This window comes from Coffea arabica, chromosome 10c, assembly GCF_036785885.1.
Source record: "Coffea arabica cultivar ET-39 chromosome 10c, Coffea Arabica ET-39 HiFi, whole genome shotgun sequence".
NCBI lineage: Eukaryota > Viridiplantae > Streptophyta > Magnoliopsida > Gentianales > Rubiaceae > Coffea > Coffea arabica.
Window position 1 is genome coordinate 53,891,770 of NC_092329.1, and position 6,356 is coordinate 53,898,125.

Genomic DNA, 6,356 nt, shown 5'->3' on the forward strand with positions numbered 1-6,356 from the left:
GCACTCAATTCGTTGAACTTGTTTAGCATTTCAATTAATTGAGCCCCTAGATTTGCAGTGTCTGAAGATGGAATTAACGCAGACCTCTCTGATGATTCTGGATGAGTGCTCATGTTTTTGCGATTTCTCAAGACTCGACTGTGAGATCGCGTAATGATGAGGCTTCTACGGGAAGCTATTTTGTAATTACCTGAAAATTTAGGAAAAATCCTATTTAGTTTCCCCTCTTGATTAACTGCTGAAAAAAAGAAAGAAAAAGAAAAAGGTACGAGTTAGTAAAAATTAAAGTAATTCGGATGCATGTCCTATCGAGAAGCCCTTTTTGTACCAAGTGTAGGGCTAATATGATGTAATACCTTTAAAGTGGGACCCATTTATCAAACCTACTTTTGACCACCATTTTGCACAAAAGAAAAGTCATTCAAATTTTTAAATTTTCATTTCTATAAAAATTATTAACATCATTCCTCGAAGACGGTCTTGTACAAAGTCATTAAACCTTTTTAACCTATCTATTATAGCATCTTTGGATTCTCTGGCATATGGATTTCTCATGTGTTCCACTTGATTGTATAGTTTCCCACATTTTCTTTTTAATTCTTGGTGTTTCTCTCGCATCTTTTCACATGCATCCTTATGCTTCTCTGTCATCTCTTTACTAGTTTTGACGGACTCTTTTAGTTGCAAATTTTCTCAGTTTTTGACTTCAATAATAGCAATCAATCTCTTGATCTCCTCGGATGGTTCGTCTTGCATACCCAAACCCTTAAACCAATCCTCATATTGCGGCGTTACTGAACCTTTCTCATTGAGTTCTGAAATGTACTTGACGTGCTCGTCGTCAGACAATATCCTCCAGGCCTCAACGATAGGAATCTTCATCGAAATTTTACTTGAACACATCCCCTTGTCAAAAACAATGGTGAATTCGATTAAGTCAAACGTATACGGCAATTCATGAATGTGGCCTAACTGTCGGAGAAACCTCTTCGAATCATAAGCCGTGATACCCTGTGTGCCTAGCAATGGAATGAACTCTGATGCTTTGGTGTGAAGTATGGGTTTAACTCAATTAGTCCAATCTAAAACCCATCTAACATTCTGATCAGACAAGTTCTTCAAGAAATCCATATACTCGGATGCATTACTCGGCAAACCATATCCATTAACTCTCTTGCGATGCGTAGCTATCCAATTATACCCAGACATCGACAGACTACCAAGAATAGGTAGTTGTCTCATAAAGTGCCCCATAACCCATATATGAAGAACTAAATTGGATCCATGAAAAAAATTTTCATCCCTTTGACAAGTAGTACAGGCTACAAAGATATCGGCTAAAATAGTTAGAACAATAGAGCATTGCTATCTTTTATCCCTAAAAACAGATCAAATATGATTTTGGTGAGTTTAAAAGCTATCTTCTTGTCTTTCCTCGGGAAAAGATAAGTTCCGGCCATAATCAATCCATACACCCATGGTCTTTTACGTTCCCACATTGCCTTGGACGTAAATGAAAAATCTCCTAAGTGTCTCTCGAACCCATCTCTTAATACAAATCGATCGAATAAGAAGTTCACGTCTATGCTTTGGTCCAACCCTTATATTGCAGATTCCTTTAACCCAGTGAAATGGCAGAACTCAGCTTTGTTAGACACAAATGGGAATATTACGGCGGTACCATGAATTGGTAAATTAAGGAGGCCAGCTACCTCCTCAATTGTCACTGTCATCTCTTTCTTGCCTAGCCTAAACGCTAAGCAAACAGGGTCCCACAAATGTATTAAAGCTTCTACCAAATAGCCATCCGATTTGATATCTTTAAAATCTCCAATTGGTCCTAAATGAGAAGCTACTTGATTAATTTCGCTAGGTGAAAGCAATGTGGGCCACCTCTGTACCTCAATCGGTGCTATCAACATTTGTTGGACTCGTCGAGGGCGTTTTATCTAGAAACAAGAAGTTGGTGTCAAGTACCTTACCTACACGTCCCACTTTTCCGATTAAACAGGAATTCAAATGTGCAAATCCCAAAATAGGGTTAAATACCCATGGGAATATAAGGTTGGTTTATTCCTAATGTGGGATTCCCTAAATGGCATTCCCCCTAAAGTTTATGCATGATGCCAATTTATCAAAGTAATTTAAATATGAATATATGAGCTAAGGGACCCTTCATATGCCAGGATGGGCATAAAATGATGTGCAATTATTAACCTATGAATGCAATACATCGAAATTTAAACGTGCAATAACTTATCTAAGAGTGTAAGTTCTAAAAGAATATCATGCCAGAACTCTTATTTCTAAAGCTTATGAATGCAATAGAACAAAAAAAGGTTAGTTCAATTGATATATGACACACATAACACATTGGAGCAAACAAAGATAATATAAAAATAGAAGGTAATTAAAGAAAGAAGGGTGTAATCCCTCCCCTCGTGCCTAGTGTGCCTATTCGGGTAAGATTGACTATATCCTAATTAATTTCTAATATGGATGCATGAGGTTGAGCTCGCTAATGCATCTAGACTCGATAAAGTTTCAGGTCCCCAAGCCTTCAAACCAAAGGCGAAGGGTCATCAATCTCAATGCCTATGAGTCGGTGGTTCGAGTGATCCCTCGGACATTGCTACGCGCATGTCGTGCCATGGCCACATGTCTAAGCGGATCAATCCTAATCCTAAATAGGGAAGAGTGGTATGACAACCACTAAAAGTAAAAAAAAAAAAAGAGGGATTATGAAACAAAACATATGCACGTAGGAAGTGTTCCTTTTGAATGGAGGGATTAAATACCATCAAATGCGGGCGAGGGTTCCAGGGTGGCTATTTTCCCCCCAAATGCAAGCGCGATATAAGTAAAAGCAAATAAATAAACAATCCATTCGTCACATACGTGGTGTGTGAGATGATTACGTGTGTGGTAGATGCAAAAAATCCTAAAAATGCAACTTAAAACCTCCAAATGTAATATATAAGAATGTTAGAAAAAGAAAATAATTGACTAAATCAAATGCTCGGACTCTCTAAAGTTCCCAGTGGAGTCGCCAGTTGTCACGCCCCATTTTTAAAAAAAAATAAAACATCAATTATGAGTTAGAAAAATGAGTGTTGATTTATTTGATTAAAAAATGAATTTTTGATTTGTAAAGAATAAATAAAGAAAATGGGCCTAAATGGGACTTAAAGTGCGACGATTTTGGCCCAAAATAATAGTTTAAAAAGGATTTTTAAGGAAAAAATAGGAGTCGTCACTTGGTATAGAGTTAAGATGTACCAAGTCACCTAAAATGAATTTTAATTAAAAAGTTAAGAAAACCCTTTTTAAACGACTTCAAGTTTTCGAAAATTAGAGAAAGTGTTCGGGAGTCGCATTTGAAAAAAGAGAAGGCAAGGATAAAATCTAAAGCACCCTCTCAACCAAGTCAAGACCAGTTGCGTGATTTAGTCAAAATTTCTTATTTTAACATAAAAATTTATCACATTTGGATATCACTATATTGATGCAAAACCTAGATCTAATGGTTATCGAAAGGGGTCAATATGTCTCTTTAAAACTTGATTGGTGCAAATCATATTAATTGCGACGCCCAAACGTGATTTTTTTGAAAAGGTTACGAATGTGCAAAATATGAGATTCGAAGGAAAGTAAAAGAAAAGAAAAGAAAATAATAATATACGAATATACATGACCTAAAGGAATGCATCATAATGGGTGCGGGGAGCTAATACTCATGATTTCAATTTTCCCTTTAATAAAGGGAATACGAGCGTGCTAAGGTTAGACAGCCATATTCGTCTATATCCCATATTCAAGAGGTAATTCCTATCTAATCAAGCAAATGATCTAATCTAGTTCTAATTCTTAAATGAAATACAAGTCTAATGTCATGTCTCACATATAGAGATAAGGAGTATACATATAGGGGAAATAAAGGATAAGGGATGTACATATGAGAGAATATGAGATAAGGGATGTACATATAAGAAAAATGTCATACAAAATGATTAAAAAAAACCCTAAAAGATAGAAAATATGCATGTAAATGTAGTGACTTGTGTCACACAAACATGATCTAGCGCATGACCGGTCCCTAAGGATCTAACGTTGGACTAACCCATGTTTATAAGTTCTCACTAGTGTTGGACTAGTGAGAAATCGGAACCAAGGACAACAACTAGCGTTGGACTAGTGTGGTGACGTCACACGTTAATTATAACTAACTAATCATACAAAACAAAATAAAAGCATATAAACACATAATATCACATAAAATACATAGCACATAAGCATGATATCTGGATGCAAAACCCTAAGAAAGCGAGTAACATGTAACACACAAGCATGCAAAACACAGAAAGTAAAATAAAGCAAATAAAGTCATAACTATTATATTTCGAAACCGTAACTACAATCTAAAAAGGAAAGGAATAACATTAAAATAATAAAATAAATACCTAACTATTATATTTTGGCATTTAAATGCCTCTCAAATAACCAAAATTAAATTAAAATAAAGATACGAAATTAAAATTAAAATAAATAAAGTGAATAAATAAATAAATAAATAAAGACATGCAATTTGACATAAAGTCACATAGGAGTACATAGGATCAAATAAAGTTAAAATAAAGAGGTAGAGTGTACTTCCCTAGAATTGGTGACCTAATGAAAGGAAATTTTTCTTATATATCCTCCAAAACAAAGAAAAAGGTCAATGCATCACTTTAATTAACAAATAATTACAAGAAATGGAAATAAATATGAAATTGAATTAATCAAAACATTCAAATGAAAGGAAACAACCCATATTCAAGAAAATTAAAACAATCAGGCACCTAATTGAAAAAATTAAGAAAGTTTTAAGAGCCAATTTGTAATTATCACAAAGATAAGAGGTCAAAATTGAAGAAGAATAAAGTTCAAGGACCTATTTACAATTAAATTAGAGATCTAATTGAAATAAATCTAAAACTTTTAGGGCTGTAGTATGATTAATGAAAAGTCTAGGGATTGATTTGTAAATTTGTTTCCAGATTCTTAGTCAAACGGACCATTAGGCCATTTTATTTATTTTCCTGGGCCAATAACCCTCCCAGCCCAACAGAAACCCCAAAATAAAACACACAGGCTAGCCCATAGTTTTACTAAGTAAACCCAAGAAAAAAAGTCTGGGGGTTTGTTCTTCTAGCCCAAACTAGGTCCAGAAAAAATCGATAACCACCTACTAGCTAAAGCCCAGCTAAAATTCAATCAAAATAAACCAGTGACCCATTCCCTAAACCCAAAAACTAGCTTTCTTACAAAACCCAACAAAATATTAAATCAACCAAAAATATTAAACCCTAATCATGCCTTAAAGTCTAAAATTAATCTGTCCAAAAACATGATAAAAAATATGCAAAAGATGATTAAAACGAAAAAAGGTAAAACTGATTCAATTGCAGAAAATTTTTGTTTTTGAGCCGTACTGGAATTAGGCAAAGGTTGGAGGGTCAAAATGTAATTTTCGGAAAAAAACACATGCAGATGGTCGAGGCTTTCTTCTTCAAGTTTCTTCCTTCTGCAACTTTCTTTTCGTTTCCACAAATACAACTAATGCCCCCCAACCCAACATCAAAACTTGATTTTTGCCAACCAAATCATGTAACCACGTTATCGACACCCAATCTTACTTCACTTATGTCAAGACTACACCGGGGGAATACATCAAATAGAGGACAACAAGAACAAAAGTAGCCAACTTTTGATAGGTTTGGTAAGGATCCGAACTCGTGTGAAAGGAAAGGAACGAATAAATTTATCTCCTAATGTTTTATGATGCCGAATGAACGTGGAATGGTCGAAGAAAATGCCTCTGAAAACGAAATTTTGCACTACCCAACTCCTGCTGATGAAGGTCCAAGAGCTGGTGACCTTGCTACTTCGGATCCAAATTAAAGGGTGTTAACGACGTTTTATGGGGAAATGTTCAACACAAAATCTGTTTTAATACACCTGTAGATAATGAAGAAACAAAAACATCCTTCAAATAACTACAATATACATCATATTTCGAGCCAGAATAGAGCTAGATGATCAACCCTGGCTCAGTTCTTCACCAGAATTTTCTGTAAATTTTCTCTCTCCTTTCTCTCTCTTTTTCTCCCCCTTTTTTGCTGTTTTTCTCTCCCTTTGATCTCTCCGCCACCTCCATCTTTCTTCTCCCTTTAGGGCTGTGTTTAGGACCCTTTTATAAGCACCAAATACCCCAAAACCCTCACCTCAAAGGTGATGATGAAGGTTGGTTTTTTCCCAAAATTTTGAGCCACTAGATGGCATTTCTACTAGAAAAATCTTGATAGAAATAAAAG